General features: G+C 39.5%; 1 long non-coding RNA gene across 1 annotated transcript; it reads left to right on the top strand.

Annotated features, from left to right (window-relative positions):
* The first annotated feature begins 2081 nt into the window (after positions 1-2081).
* Positions 2082-16236, top strand: LOC138176437 (uncharacterized). The gene is made up of 3 exons (XR_011172239.1): positions 2082-2308; positions 13145-13196; positions 15949-16236. It is a non-coding gene; the product is annotated as an uncharacterized lncRNA (long non-coding RNA).
* The last annotated feature ends 1283 nt before the right edge of the window (positions 16237-17519 follow it).

Genomic DNA, 17519 nt, shown 5'->3' with positions numbered 1-17519 from the left:
AAAAAAAAGAGATATGCTACCTCCTCCATGAAACCTTCTGTGATTCCACCAGGTGGTAAGTCTCCTTCAAAAGTCACATAGCTCTTTGTTTTGCACCTAATTATTATATATAATTGTTCATTATAGGAATCCACATTTTCCCCAAATTTTGTATCTCTCTCAGCACTTAACATAGCTACCTCTCTGCACTCAGGGGGGATTAACATATATTTATTGTTGCTGTTCAAGATGGTAGACTTACCCATGAATCAAACTCACCTTTAATAGCATACCACATTTTGAAGGAATCAATCAATTCTTTGAAAAGTAATTGTAGAACAGACAGACACACTGAAATGCTGAGTGGCCAAGCTGAAACAAAGATATCATTTCCATGTACAGTGTGAACTCATCCCCAGAAAGCCCTGTTTTTCATTTTTGTCTTTGTACTTCTAACACTTAGCATAGTGCCTTGCACATAATAGGTTCTTAATAAATTCCTGTTGAATTCAATTGAATTGAGTTGTTCACTGATGCATGAGCCATAGGAAACCACATTCCAGCTTGAGTCAGGCAAACTGCAGCTACTGCCTTGTATGCTTTCCTTCCTAGAGTGAGGAAGTCTCACTTCTTACAATTTTACTCATTATCAGTGAAACCTCTGGTGGGAAAGGAACAATTCAGGGCATCCTTCAATGAACTTTTTCTTTTGCTCATTTGGGAGTCCTCTCAGTAAGGCAACTGGGTGACACAATGAATAGAGCACTGGGCCTAGAGGTGGGAACACTTTAGCAGCAGACTCTTTCTGACTGTGTGACCCTGGACAAATTATTTAACCTCTGTTTGCCTCAGTTTCCTCAACTGTAAAGTGGGAAAAATAACAGCACCTCCTATGCAGGATTATTGTGAGAATGAAATGAGATAATATCTGTAAAACACTTAGCCTAATGTCTGGCACATAATAGGTGCTATATAAATACTTACTCCCTTTCCCCTCCCTCTCAGTACCCTTGACCCTCAAATGTTCTGCTCTTACACTTGACCCTATTCAATTTGTCTGAAGCATGTCCAACAAATTCAATTCAGCAGACTTTTTTTATTAAACATCTGTTGTATGTAGAACACTGTATTAAGGCTGGGAGAGATATAAAGTTTAGATTAAAAAAAATAGTCCCTGCCTTCAGGGAGCTTATAGCTTAGTAGAAGCACAGGACAAAAACATAAATAGCTGTTAATATTCAGTATAACATCAATGTATTAGGGAGGTGTGGGAGAAAGTACCTTGTGAGATCTGATGGGGGAGAAGTCTGGACTGCCAGGAAGAAGCAGTAGCTCATTCCCTAGAGCTGGTGGGCTATCCTTAGGGGAAACCTGGCTTTTTCACTTGTTATAAAACTGGGAAATTAGCTCTCAGTCCCTTAGCAGGGCAGAGGTAACAGACAAATCCTAAGGGAAATGAATGATCCACTACTCAGCCAATCAACACACATTTATTAAGCTCTTACTATGTACTCCATTATTGGACTAGGCTCTGGGGGAGATAGGAGGGAGGAGGCACAAATACAAAAATATCTTGACTTTCATAGAGCCTCTGTCTTATCAGAGGATATATATATACATATATATATGCATATACACATACATATATAGCTATATGATGTTCATGACTTGTTTGAGACTCAGCTCAAGTGCTAGCTTCTGCAAGAGGCCTTTCCCAGTGCCCCAGCTGTTAGTGCCTTCACCAATAAGGTTATTTTCCTTCTACTCTGTAGGTGTTATGTAGATGCTGACTTACACACGTGTTGTTTTTCCCATTAGAGTAGAAGTACTTCAGAGGTAGGGATGGTTTTTGTTTTTTCTTTATATCCCCAGTGCCTGGCACTTAGTGCTTAACAAATGCTTATTAATTGCTTAATATAAGTAGATATAGAATATATTTAGTGCATAATTTAATAGATTATATAAGTATATATACAAATAAAATAATAAAAATTTTGTTTTCAAAGAGGACCAGTGACTTCGTGGGGTTATGCTCTGACTCATGTGCCATGGATTTAAGGGAGGCAGAGGGGCCCAGAGTTGTCACCTTTACTCTCTCTTCCAGAGTCATTGAAGTCTAGTGGCAAGACAAGTCAAAGTGATTGGCCACAACCCTGGAAGCAGCGGATGACCTTGGCATCTTTGATGTCTGACCAAGCTCTAAGGACTACACAGCACTTGCTTCAGCTGCCTTCATGGCCATTGGGAGAAATTGTTCTTATCCACCCATTCCATCAGGGGAAGTCTTCACACATGCTTGGAGTAGACAACTCTCCTGACTCACCGACAGGTATGAGGTCTTTCAGTGACTCTGAACCTGGTTTAGTCCATGGGCTGAGATGGTTTTACCGGGGGTGGGTGCGGCGCATATTACAGCTCTTGGAGCTGTAGGTGGTAGTTGAGTGCCAGGTTGACACCAAAGGTAGATGAGCAGCCCTGAAAAGGGCTCTGCAGGCTCTCACACCAGAAGTGCTAGTCTTTGAATAACCCATGCATTCCATGCTAGGTAATTAAGAAAGGAGGGCACTAGCACTTGGGGATGATCAGGAAAAGCTTCGTGTATATGGTTGTGGTTGAGCTCCATACTGAAGAAAGTGAAGAATTCTATAAGGCAGATGTGAGGAGGGAGTGCATTTCAAGTATTGGGGATTCTGCTTTTCTTAACTCAGGATAGTTTAATTTAGAATTCTCTATTCTCTCTGATATCTCCTCCTCAAGTACCCCATCTTGGTCTAGGGAATGGTTTTGATTTTCCAGAATCCTGTCAATCAGTCAATCAGCATAAAAGCACTTTATATGTGCCAGGCATGGTACTCACCCCTGAATTAGGCATTGCTGGAGGCTGACTACCCTATGTCAGCTCACTTAATGACCAGGAGCAGGCTTACATTTCTTTCTGTTACAAAGTCTACATGCCCTAATGGACTATGTACCAAGAACTGCTTCTTGTACAAAGGAGGTTCCCTGCTCTCAGTACCTTAGCAAAGCAGAGAAAACTAATAGGTCCTGAGGCCTAAAAGGCCTCTTGCAGAAGCTAGCACTTGAGCTGAGTCTCAAACAAGTCATGAACATCATATAGCTATATATGTATGTGTGTATGCATATATATATATATGTATATATATATATATTCATACTAATAGTATGAATGATCATACTATTCTCTGCTCCGGGGCATGGCTTCCCTCACATTTCCACATTCCATTTGGCATCTCATCTCTCAGGCCCCTGTGCTGCCCTGGAAAATGGTCATAGTTGTACAGAATTTCATCACCATAGTTATTTGGGGGCAGGGGGAGAGAAGGGGAAGGATGTGTGTGTGGACTTGCAATTTCATGCATTTAGGGAATTCCCGGTGCAGGAACTTCCTCTACCAGTGCAGGTTGGCAACTGTTCTATAATTTACAGTATTGATAGTGCTTGGAGTTCTGAGAAGTGTCTTGTTCAGGATCATATAGTTAGGATGTGAGAAACAGTGCAGATAGAGAAAGGGCCAGTCTCAGGGTCAGAAAGGCTTGGATTCACTATCTACAATAGAAAAATATTTTTTCTGAATATACTACTCTTCTTTAACTCCTAATCTCGTTTGTAGAAAGTCTGCTTTAGCTTATAGCCAACATTAGTTTTTCGATGTGTATTCTCTGTGTGTGTATCTATCTATCTAGCTTCTTAAATGGATCTAAGTTTTGGGATGCCACCCATTTTGTTGCTTTGGTCAGTCATTTCAGTTGCTCTTGACCTCATTTGGGGTTTTCTTGGCAAAGATACTGAAGTAGTTTGCCATTTCCTTCTCTAGCTCATTTTACAGATGAGGAAACTGAGGCAAACAGGGTGAAGTGACTCACTTAGACTCACATAGTTAGTAAGTGTCTAAGGCTAGATTTGAATGCAGGTCTTCCTGACTGTGCTCTATGTTGTCACTTAGCCACTGGTGGCCTGTTTATATTTAGTACTTTTTATTTACATTTATTTATATTCAATTTGTATTTTTATATGTCATATGTTATAATTTATATTTAGTATTTGTAAGTTTGCAAAACACTTTATTTATGATCTCATTTGATCCTTACAATAGTCCTGTGGGGTATGTATCATTACTATTCCCCTTTTACAGATGAAGAAGTTAAGACAGAGGGGTTAAGTGACTTACTCAGGGTCACATAACTAGGAAGTATCTGAAGTAGAATTGGAACTCAAATCTACTTAACTTCAGGTATAGCACTCTCCATTATGGTATGCAGATGGCTTAATATATAGCCATCCAACCTAGGATGCCAGAAAGAGGTAATTTCCACCACTAATAAAAGGAGATTCATTCCCTTTCACTTGACCTTTGGAAAATTGTCTGTCTAAGCAGGCATATCAATGGTTGAGACAAGTCCTTCTGTATGACCACAATAAAAACGGCACCTCTTTGTGCTTTCAGGGGATTATTACACATGAATTATTTAGACCCTAACTGGCCAACCAGATTCTTTGGATGGGGACATAGTTTTTCTTGTTTCATCAATCAATCAATCAACCAATAAGCATTCATTAAAGGCCCATTATATGTCAGTCTCCATATTAGGTGCTAGAGCACCTAGAGGCAGCTATGTGGCACACTGGCCCTAAGAAAACCCGAGTTCAAATCTGACCTTAGATACTTACTGGCAGTGTGACCCTGGGTAAATCACTTGAGCTCTGTTACTTCAGTTTCCTCAGCTATAAAATGGGGGCAATAATAGCACCTCCCTTCCCAGATCATTGTGAGGATTAAATGAGAAACACTCAGCACAGCGCCTGGCACATAGAGATGCTCTATCCCTTTTCCTTCTTTGCTAATAGCTAGGGTGATCAAGAGTCCTCCATGAAAGAACTTCAGTGTTCTAAGGGGCAAGCATGAAACGATGAGCAATCAGGAGGCTCTGGTGTAGAGGACAGAGCAGTGGATGAGGAATCAGAAAGACCTGGGTTCTAATTCCTCCGCAGACAGTTAGTGGCTATGTGACCTGGACAAGTCACTTAACCCCTTTCAGCCTTAGTTTTCTCATCTGTAAAATAATGTCACCTACCTTAGAGGGTGTCATGAAGGTGGTATATGTAAAATGCTTTGTAAGATTAAAAATGCTATGAATATGCTAGCTGTGATTATTAGAGCCCTGAGGAATACCCTATAGGAAGGCAGGGAGAAAAAAGATGGAATTCTGTGTACAAGAAACAGTAAGCTAGCCAACTGACTGGAGCTTGGAGTATGTCAGTGGAGTAACATGAAATGGATCTGAAAACGTTGGTCGGGGCCATTTTAAAGGGCCTTAAATACAAATTTGTGTTTTATCTTAGTGGCAATAAGGGGCCATCGAAGTTTCTTAAGAAGGGCAATGCTGGGGTCAGACCTGTGTTTTAGGAATATCTGTTTGGAAGCTGTCAGAAGGATAGATTGAAATAAAGAGAAATTTTAGGGAGGAAGACTAAATTAGGGAACTCTTGCAATAGTCTAGGCTAGAGGCAATGAAGGCCTGAATTAGGGTGGTGGCCATGCAGGTAGAGAGAAGGGAAAAAAGAAGGATGGTGCACAAGAATGAGAGGAGGGCTGGATATGTGGATTTAGTTGTCCATTTGGATGGAGATGATAAGTGAAGGTCAGAAAGCGGGGACAGGACACAATCCTGGGGTACATTCATGCCTTGGGAGCAAATGATACAGTAAGACAGACTAGTAAAGAATGGTCAGACAGGTAGGAAGACAACCAGAAAATATGTCATAACAGCCCAAAGTTGAGAGAATATCCAGGAGAAGGAAATGCTCTACAATGTCTCACCCCTTTTGTCTTTTGTTGGACTCAGAGCCCTAACTAGATATGCTAGAATCAGGGCAAATTTAGTTTGGTGGGGGTAGGGCAGGGGTGTGTTAGAGATGGTCTATGGTCCAATGGATTGATTGATTCCCAGTCCACCTCCCATGCAGGGGCTATCCAGGAATCATGCTCCCTATTTCCCCTAAATGAACGTGTTGCAGAGGTGCATGACATGTACCCTGGAACAGACTGGTCTGAAGAACTTAGGGCGCTGAACTGTTCTTTCTCTGGTCTTCTCCCACTTCCCAGTCCCAGAGTGGAAGGTGTTGATTCAGTAAAGGCCCCCTATATAGGGGAGCAATGAGATCTAGAGACATACTCCCCCTCCTGAAGAATAAAAAACCCTGAAGAGCTCTCTCATGGTAGGCAAATTGTGGTTAGAGGGTCACACCTCTGCCAAATACTTGTACCTTAACTATTGTGGAGTTATACTTACCTGGAGGCCTGGAACCTCATCTTCTCTAAAGGAACAACATATTTTCAGCAGACACTATCCCAATTTGTGCCATATCCAGGAAGAGACCAGGGGTCTCCTTTTGTTCTTCTCTCAGTGCATGGAAGACTGTTCTGGGGGAGAATTAGATGCCCTTTCTAGATTTTGGTGTCTTGGCACAAACCTTAGATTGCTTGACCTTGGTTATAGCTCTGATTTTACCTTTCCATCCAACAATGTTTTACTTTGTTGTAAATTTCCTTTTAAAAAACAGGAAAGTGGTATGTTGATTTCACAAAAAAAGAGGGAAAAAATGAATGGAGAAGAAACTGTCCTTCCTTGTAAACAACTGGGAAAGGAGAATTCAAGACTTGGGGAGAGTAGAGACAACTAGAATCTAATTAGTTGGTACCTGTATCCCACGCTTAAAGTAAGAAAGGGGGCAATTCACCAAGAATCAATCAGCTTAGATAAGTGAGACAACAATTTCAACAGCAACAACAAAAAACAACCAAACCAAACAAAAACTCTAATCTAGTCAAATTTGAATCATGAATTAAGAAGGTAATGCATGGTGAGAGGAAGAGTATTAAGAATCAGAGAACAGAAAAGATTTATTACTTGCTCCATACCATGGAGTTTAAGTGTCTTGAATTTAAGTGTCATTTAAGTGTCTTGAAGGAAATTTCCTATGAAGCTCCATGGGGAAATATATAATGGGAGAGCAGTGGGGAGGGGATTAAGTATCTCCTAGAAGGTGGAGGCTATGGATTCTACAGTATTTCTTTTTTTTTTACCTTGCTAACTATAATATCTGGATCCTGTATACTTGGTATATCTAAAAAAAAGATCATGGACTCTCAGTTTCAAGAGATCTTAGAGAATTATCCATTCCAGTGACTAAGAGATGAAAGGGTGGCTATGACAAAAAGAAGAAGGAGAAACATTAGATGGATGTAGGTCCTGTGAAGTTGACAGAGGTCTGTCAGACTCTAAGCCCAAGCTTATGGCACCATAGTAGCTGATACATTGGGTGGCTGGTTGGTTGGATTGTTGTCCTTTGTTCTTAAAGAGGATCAAAATGACATCACTATGTTGGAGTCAAAATACAGTGTTTCCTGACTGTGGCTGTCAGACCAATATGAGTTTGGAAGCCTCTACCACAGGTTGGGCACAAATAGTCCACATGAACATTTGGAGTGGAGATGTCTCTAGATTTGTGTATTTCCTGTTTCTTTTGAGTTATTGCAGTTCTGTTTTGGTCGTAGAGTACAGAGCCTTCTTTGATGTGGGCACGCCATACTGGGCAGTCCTTTGCCAGTGTCTCCCATGTCATGCAATAGACTCCAGAGTTCTTCAGAGAGACCTTGAAAGTGTCCTTGTACTGCTTCTTCTGACCTTCATGTGAGCACTTGTGTGATGCTAATGCATTTCATGACAATATAACTGGGGAGGGTAGCTAGGTGGTGCAGTGGATAAAATGCCTGAAGATAGGAAGATTCCACTTCCTGAATTCAAAACTGACCTCACTAGCTGTGTGACCCTGGGCAAATCACTTAATCCTGTTGGCCTCAGCTTCTTCATATATAAAATGAACTGAAGAAAGAAATGGTAAAATCACTCCAGTATCTCTGCCAAGAAAATCCCAAATGGGGTCATGGAGCATTGGACACAACTGAACAACAACAATAATGTAACTGACATTGAAAAGGCTCTTTGGGAACTTTTCATACATAATTTTATTTGCATTTCACAAAAATTTGATGAGGTTAAAAACTATAGCCTTCCTCCCCATCTTACAGATGGCAAAACTGAGGCCCAGAGAAGTTATATAACTTTCCCAAGGTCATAAAGCTAATATGCATCAGAGGTAGGATTTGAAATTGGGTCATTCTTGGCTCCTAGTTCAGCTACTTTATCCATTATCAGCACTGACTGTTCCAGAACAAAGGATGGACGATGACAACAAAACAACAAGGCTATGCTGCCCCTCCATGGTTGATTGAATCAGAATTCAAAATGACCATGACAGACTAGAATAGCAGGCTCGAACTAAACAGATCATTTTAATCAGGATAAATGTGAAATTCTGCTTTATGTTCAAGAGATCGATGGTCTAATTAGCGGGTAGTAGAGACCAGGCTTGACAGCAATTTGTGTGAAAAGACCTTGAGGTTTTAGGTGGTAAGCCCAAAATGAGCCGATAGTGTGATGTACCAGCCCAAAGAGCTAATGCAACGTGACGCTTTAGTCACAGAATCCCAGAGCTGCAAGGGCTGCAGGTAGACTTCAGAGGCTGTTTAGGGCAATGTGCACATCCCTTCTACAGCCTACCCAAGGAGTCATCTCCTCATTGCTTGAAGACCTTGTGAATAAGTGGAAAGAGCTCTAACCCTGGAGTCAGAGGACTTAGCTTCAAACCATGACTCTTAGGCATATTACCTAGATAGTGTCGGTCAAATCACTTCACCTTCATAAATGTCAGTTTCCTCATCTGTAAAATGAAAAAATTGGTGGACTAGATAGATTACCTCCAATCTAGGTGTCCCAGTAGATAGGGCACTGGGCATCTGAGTTCAAATCCAGCCTCACACACTTATTATCTGTGTGACAGTGGGTAAGTCACTTAAGCTTCTTCTGCCTCAATTTCTTCACTGTAAAATGGGGATAATAATAACATCTACCTCTCAAGGTTGTTGTGAGCATCAAATAAAAAATGTGTTTAACACGTGGCACAGTGCCTGAAACATAATAGGCACTTAATAAATGTTTTATATCTTCCAAGCTCTAGATCTATGACCCCTCCCCCCAATGAAGGGGTATCTATCAATTCTTGGGGCATCTCATTCCATTTTAGACAGTTTTGAGTATTAGAAAGATTTTTCCTTACATTGAGTCTCTTAACTTCTTAAGCACCTCTGTAACATCCACTCATATTTCTAGTTCTTTCCTCTGGAGACAAGCAGAATCTGTCTAATCCATTTTCCATGTAGCCCTTCAATTGCTTGGAGGAAGCTTTGATATCTTCTTCCCTCAAGTCTTCTTTTCTCAAAACTAAACATTCCCAAGTTCTTCAACTAATCACCACCAGGCACAGTCTCGAGGTTCTTCATCCTAATGGTCACTCTTCTCTAGATACCCTCCATCTCCTTGGTGCTTTTCCTAAAATATGGTGCCCAGAACTGAACATAATGCTCGAGGTAGGCAGAGTGCATTGGGAATCTCATCTCTGTAGTCCTGGATTATATGCCTTTTTAGTGTAATCTAAGATTCGATATATAACATATATTCTATAGAATAGAATATATTCTAATTTTGAGAATATATTCTTATATGTATTATAGTAATCATATTATAATATAATACCACATAGAATATATTATGCTAGTTATATTATAATATATAATCTTAGACCATACTAAGAAAGGCATATCATATATACATATAGAAAAGCATATATACACATATACAATACACTTTAGCATATATGCACACATATACAATAAATACATACATACATGTGCATACACATATGTGCATATATAACCACATCACACTATTACAGTCCACTGAAACTCTTAGATCTTTTTCAAAAAGATTGTTTATGCACATCTCCATCATCTTGTACTTGGGAAATTCATTTCAGTGTAAGACTGAAATTTAAATGAAGATAATTTTTAATGAAGACATATTTCCCCTCATTAAATTTCATCCCACTAAATGAAGTATTCACTATAAGTGAGATCCTTAGGCAATTTTTCCTTCTTACTAGCATCTTGCTATTGTTGCCAATCCCCATGGAGACCTGCAGAAATAAACTTTAGCAGGGGAGAAGGAGGAGGTCTTAAACCCTGGAACTGTCATTCTTCTTACACTGTTAGCACCTTCCCTGGAACAGCGCTCTGACCAGCACATCTCACTTCCTTTCTTTGTCTTAACAACTTTCTTCTCCTTCCTCTTTTTCCTTCTCCATGCTCTTCAGGTTTTCTTTCTGTTTAACTTTGACTTGTTCTTCTTGAACTTTTCTCTCTCCTCTTTCATCTTGAATCCTTTATACTCAGCAATCTATATCTAGTCAGTGAGGGCTAGTGGGATTGAACTTCCTCTGCCTGGTCCAAGAGAGGAGAATTAGGAGCAATGTCTTTGAGAGATAGAAAGGCAGATTTCAGCTATATATAAAGAACTTCCTAACTGCCCAACAATGAAATGAATGGGCTGCCTCACAAAGAAGTAATCCCTCCAGTTATAGGAAATGTTTAAAAAGAAGCTCTATGCCAGTGTTGTGGATTATATATAGGGGATTCCTGTGTATGGAGAACAGTTAGAATGGATAATCCTCTCATGCTCCTTGCAACTCATGAGTCTCTTGAATACCTACCAAGTATATGTGGAGCTAGTCCAGGAACAGTGACGATTTAAAAGAGACAAGTTTAAGGAGATAAGTACAAAAGAAGCAGGGTGTGCTGGAGGCACCTCCAACCAGTTCTGAATCAACTGTTAAGTCTTCAGTGAAAGCATTTTCACCTTGGAAACATATAAATCATGACTTGATTTGTCATGTTATTGATTGTCTAAACTTAAGAAAGTGGTGGAGAAAGTGTTAATGATGATTAAATTTAAAAGTGTATGTCTGGTGGATAGAGAACCATCCCTGGAGTCAGGAGGACCTGAGTTCAAAGCTTACTAGCTGTGTGACCCCGAGCAAGTCACTCAAGCCCAATTGTCCCATCTCCCCACCAAGTGTATCTATATAGATTACATTCTGATAACTGTGTGAAGCGATTTGACCAATGCTGTCTAGGTAATACGCATAAGAGGCATAGTTTAAAGCTAAGTCTGAGCTCTTTCCACTTACCCACAAGGTCTTCAAGCAATGGGGAGATGACTCCTTGGGTAGGTTGTAGGATGGATGTGCAAGTTGCACTAGACAGCCTCTGAAGTCTAGATGGCCCTTGCAACACTGGGATTCTGTGACTAAAGGGTATCAGAGCATTTTTTTTTGAGAACCAGTTGTTAAACATTTACCAGCACACCACTGAATAGAAGCCATGGCCACATCTCTTGGGTGCTGACAACATTCCAGTTGGGGAGATTGGATTAATCCTTAGGAAGTCATATAACAACAAAAAATAGCACATAGTAAAATGCTAAATTGAATCCAGGGGGTTCCTGCTGCAGGTATGGTCCTTTCATTTGAAGGACCAAATGGTCAAAGGACCTTTCAGGTCCTTTTATTCATCAGTTCATTTATTTAGTATTTATTAAATGCCTTCCATGTTCAGAGCACTGTGCTAGGTTCTGGGAGAAATACAAAGTTTAGAAAGGCATGGATGGTTATTGCTTTCATGGAACTCATGGACTAGTAGAGGGATATGATAGAAACAGGGAGTGGCAATAATCACATTACTTGGAAAAACATATTATAGAGGAGCAAAACAAATTGCCTCATTAGGTTAGAGGGAAAAAACTGCTACTGGTTGTGGGGTCAGAAAAGGCTCCCTGGAGAGGGTGGTCTTTGAGTTGGGCTCTAAAAGCTTGATAAGAGTTCAATAGGTGAAGACATTCCAGGCATCAGGGATAATGTGAGCATGTAAGGATGGAGAATTGTCCAGTTTAGGTAGAGCACAGAATTGTGGAGAGGAATGATATTAGATAAAAAAAGTTTGATGGCACTACAGTGTAGGGGGCTTGGAATTTTATTCATTAGGTAATAGGGAATCACTGAAGATTTCAGAGCACAGGGATGTTATGGCTAGATTAATCCAAAAGGAAGCCACAGTGATATGAAAGATGGAAGGGTTTTTGTTTTTGTTTTATTTTTAGTAGAGGAGGAGGTGGGAAAGGGAAAAAATTAACCCATGTTAATTGAAGAAAAATCTAATTAGAGAAGAGAATGAAGATGGGAAGAAGATTCTTTAGGAAGCTGCTGTAATAGTATAGGTTGGTGGTACTGAGGTACCAGAGTGGTGGTGGTAGGAATAGATAGAAAAGGATGGATTTGAGAAGCATAGTGATGGAATCTGTGAAGTATGGTTATTAACTGTTGGACAAAGTAGGAGAAAAAGAGAACCCCAGAGTACTGAGCATAGGAAACAGTAACACAGAGGAATAACCTTAGAGAGAAACATGAACTTAGTTTCAGACATCCAGAATATGAGGTACTGGTGGAACATTGAAGTGAGGATGTCCCATGGGTCAGCTAGGAGGCATCTATCTGGGTCTTTGAAGAGACTTTATAATTTTATGTAACTAAATATACAATACAGGAAACGAATGCCTTGTGCACTGAGCTAGGCGGTGATGGATTTAGCAAGCCCTTCGACTTCATTGTCAAGAGTCGAGAGCGATTTCTAATTTCTAAAGAAGAGCTTCTATGCTTATTTTTCCTCTTCTCCTCCTCAGAATCAGGAGGGTTGCCCTGAATTTCAAACAATAAATAAATCAATAAACATTTATTAGACACCTATTATGTTCCAGGCACTATGCTAAGTACTGGGGATACAAAAAGAGTCAAAAGACTGTCTTTGCCCTCAAAGAGCTTACAATCTAATGGGAGAGTTCACAAAAAGAGAGAGAGGGCTCCATTTGTCCTGCCAGTATCTCCCCCCATTTCTCCTTCATCAATAGGATGTGCTAATTGTTTCTTTTTGGAACGGGTTGTTGTGCATAAGACACAGACCCATTCTCAGATGAGCTCTGTCTGTTTTCCACACAAGGTGGAATTGGTTCAGATATAATCTGTCAACCCAAGTAACAAGTGTAGGATCAAAGGACATAATGGTATGATTGCCAGTCATCAACAGGCTGTTCCTGTAGAAGTTATATTTACTGTCTGTCCCTTACTCTTTCTTGAATAGTGTGAAGATGAGGACAAGTCCAGGATGAGTTTGGGGAACTTTTGGAAAAAAGGTAAAAGATTAAAGGGATTTTAGGCTCTGCCACTTATTAACTGTGTGATGCTGGGCAAGTTAACCTCTCGCAGCTTCTGTTTTCTCAGCTATAAAACGAGGAGATTGGGTTAGATAACCTGAGAGATTTCTTGGGGGAGATGTTGGCAGGACAAATTTTGTGAGCTCCCCCATTAGATTATAAGCTCTGGAGGGAAAGGACTGTCTTTGGGCCCTTTTTTTATCCCAATATCCAACCTGATGTTGCTTTTTTAAAAACAGTTCATGTTAGATACTTTCTGGATTGTCTATTGGCATCTTTGTTATTTTTTAACTATAGGGATTGAAATGGAGTTTGGACCAATGACTTCATTAGGTTTTTTTTTAATTCATTTTTTATTTTATTAAATTTATTTATTTATTTTTAGTGGTTTATATAAGATTTTCAGTTCTAAATTTCCTCCTCTCCCTTCACTCCTCCCTAACTAAGATGACATGAAATCTGATATAGGCTATACATGTATGATCATATTAAATATATTTCCACATTAGTCATGTTGTGAAAGAAGAATCTGAACAAGAGGGGGAACCCATGAGAAAGGAAAAAAGATAAAATAGTATGCTTTGCTCTGCATTCAGACTCCATAATTCTTTCTCTGGATGTGGATAGCATTTTTATCATGTGTCTTTTGGAATTGTCTTAGATCATTGCATTGCTCAGAAGAGCTAAGTTTAACAAAGTCGATGATCACACAATGTTACTGTTACTGTGTACAGTGTTCTCCTGGTTCTGCTCACTTCACTCATCATTAATTCATGCAAGTCTTTCCAGGTTTTTCTGAAGTCCACCTGCTCATCATTTCTTATAGCACAGTAGTATTCCATTACATTCATATACCACAATTTGTTCAGCCATTTCCCAATTGATGGGCTTCCCCTCAATTTCCAATTCTTGGTCACCACAAAAAGAACTGCTATGAATATTTTGTACATGTGGGTTCTTTTCCCATGTTTATGATCTATGAATATAGACCTAGTAGTGGTATTTATAAATTAAAGGATATGCACAGTTTTATAGTAATTTGGGTGTAGTTCTAGATTGTTCTCCAGAGTGGTTGGATCAGTTAACAACTCTACCAACAGTGCGTTAATGTACCAATTTTCCCATATCTCCAATATTTATCATTTTCATGTTTTGTCATGTTAGCCAATCTGACAGGTATGATATGGCACCCCCCCAGTTGTTTTAATTTGCATTTCTCTAATTAATAGTGATTTAGAGTGTTTTTTCATGTGACTATGGGTAGCTTTAATTTCTCCATCCAAAAATTGCCTGTTCATATTCCTTTGACCATTTATTGGGGAATTGACTTGTATTCTTATAGATCTGTCTCAGTTCTCTATATATTTTAGAAATTAGGCCCCCATCAGAGATGCTAGCTGTAAAAATTGTTTCCTAGCTTTCTGCTTCCCTTGTAATCTTGGCAGCATTGGATTTGTTTGTGCAAAATCTTTTTTAATTTAATGTAATCAAAATTATCCATTTTGCATTTCATAATGTTCTCTATCTCTTGTTTGATGAAAAATTGTTCCTTTCTCAATAGAACTGTTATTTTATTAGTATAAGGAACTCAGATGAGGCAACTCCCTCTAACAATGTAGGGTGTTCATTACAGCTTATGGTCTTAGAAGGTTGCCTGGAACACTGAGATGCTAAACAAGCACTAAGAGGTTTGATCAAGGTCAAACAGCTGGTATTTGACAGGCATTTGATGGAGGTGGCCTTGAGTACATTCTGGCCACCTGGGTATCCAGAAAGGAAACTGGACTTGGAGATGAGAGACCTAGGTTTGTAGTACTTCTAATACGTACAATCTATATGACCCAGGACAAACCACTTCACTTCTCTGAGACTCAGTTTCCTCTTATGTAAGATGGAAGTAATTGTCCTTGCACTATTGATTATAAGAATTATTTCTGGTTATAACATCTTTACTGTTATTAATAAGATAGATTCAACTGGCATCATTAGACTTGAATGCACTTTTCTCTTCAGCTTCCTTCAGAATATTGTCAGTGAGACCTCTGTAATTCCCTATTCCAGATTAATTAAAAGGAGAAGGAACATGGCATGGTGCATTCAATATGAGGAGTCAGGGCAATCTATCTTCAAGTACTACCTCTGTCCCACACCTACAGGTGATGCTGGGGTGGGTCATTTAGTCTCTGAGGGTCCCTAAGAACTCTCTAAGAGTACATATACAGATAACTTATATATTTGGATTGAAGAGGGTTGTCCCCACACTAGGGGTTCCCCACACTGATTTTTGTGGGTTGTTGAAAATATTCTAGGCACAAAATGAAAAAAAAAACTATTCCTACTCTCAATGAGCTTATACTCTATTGGGGGTAGGAGTGGAATATGACATGTAAAATTTTTTTATTGTGCTTTGCAGATATTATGGTGTTGGTTTTTTTTTTTTTTACAAATTGAACTGTATTGAGCAAGTCAATCAGTGCCCCTTTTCAATAGCTTATGCTCACATTATGTCTCTGTGTTACATTTTGGTAATTCTCACAATATTTCAAACTTTTTCATCATTATTATATCTGTTATGGTGATCTGTGATCAGCGATCTTTGATGTTACTATTGTAATTGTTTTGGGACTCTGTGAACCATGTCATATAAGATGGCAAACTTAATCAATAAATGTTGTATGTGTTTTGACTGCTCCACTGACCAGGAAAACCCATCTCTCTCCCTGTCCTCCAGTCTTACCGTTTGCTGAGACACGACAATATTGAAATGAGTGCCACAGCCACACCAACCTTTTGCAATCACCACTCTGATCAGTCAGCAGCTATGACTATCAAGGCAAGACATTCCAACAGCAAAAAGATTATGACTTGCTGAAGTCTCAGGCAACAATAAACGTTTTTAGCAATAAAGTATTTTTTTTAATTAAGGTATGTACATTTTTAGACATAACACTGTTGTACATTTAATAGACTACATTTCTGTAGTCTATGTTTAGCATAAACATAACTTTTATATTCACTTGGAAACCAAAAAATTTGTGTGAATTGCTTTATTGTGATATTTGCATTATTGCAATGGTCTAGAACCAAACCTGCAATATCTCAAAAGTATACCTGAATATACATGACCATTTGAAGTGTAAAATGGTTCCTAACATCCATTGATAAGGAGAGCATCCTTCCTATGAGCTCCTCATAGGAATAAAATCACAAGTCTAGATTTAAAAAGTTAATAAATAGATCATCCTTTTACTAATCCAGTTCAGTAAAAGGGAAAAGACATTCTTTTTGAAATGATTTCCAAGTATGTATCATGAAACTTTCTATGAAAATATCATGGTCTGACACACCCCTAACCAATATTCTCTTCCTTAGAGTTTTATTCCTTAATAGTTCCACATATATGACATTCAAAGATAGTGGTAATAATAATAGGCAGCACATATTGGACTTTAAGCTTTGCAAATCACTTTTTATACACACATACAAACAGATATACATACATATGTATATGTATTTGAGTATGTATGTAGGTACATACATACACAGATTTCTCATGGACTCATCACATATCTATATGAACTTAGCTTAATCAGGGCTGAGAGAGAAGAGAAGGTTTTCACTGGCTGACTAAAAAGAAATGGAGTCATTGCCTGGAAATTCTCACAGTATTGGGTACTGTCAAGTTGGACAGCTCCTTGTCCAGAGAGGAGTTTCAGGCTGCTAGCCTGGAAAGTATAGCAGACTAAGTACTAAATGGGGAATTAAGAATTGTTTTTAGCATCTCACTCACTGGCTAATTGTATAACTTTCAGTAGGGGGCATTGCCCTTCTTGGCCCTCATTCTCTACCTTTTAGAATAAGGACAGTGATAGCCAAAGCTGAAAATAGCATAGAGAAAATAGGGCTGCCCCAGATGCCAATCTTGGCTAGGTGGTGGGGGGGATAATTCCTCCTCTTGGTGGCGCACTTTCTGGCTCAGTACCCACTCAACTGGCCTGTTCTCTTCTTCACCCTACCCTATCCCTAAGCTGTTATCTCAGCCTTTAGGATTCTGTGCCTCTGAAGTCCTTCTCAAGCAGCCTTCCCTGTCCCAACCCTCCCCCAACCCTGGAAGTGCCCTATTCCTAGACATAAGTGGAAAAGGTGGGGGAGGGCAGAAGGGGTGCTTATCTCACAGGCAAATCCCTCTCCCCTCCCTACACTATAGGAAATTTAGCACTAGCCCAACTCCTCTCCTCTTCTGCTCTGAGTTTCCACTGAGATTTCTGGATCCTTCCTCCACTTTGGTGCAACAGAAAGAAC

This window comes from Petaurus breviceps, unplaced genomic scaffold (assembly GCF_028583685.1).
Source record: "Petaurus breviceps papuanus isolate PSGF00001 unplaced genomic scaffold, PetGlider_PUasm1.0 89258, whole genome shotgun sequence".
NCBI classification, from domain to species: Eukaryota; Metazoa; Chordata; class Mammalia; order Diprotodontia; family Petauridae; genus Petaurus; species Petaurus breviceps.
Note: the sequence above shows the minus strand (reverse complement) of the source record. Positions and strands in the feature narration are given on the sequence as shown.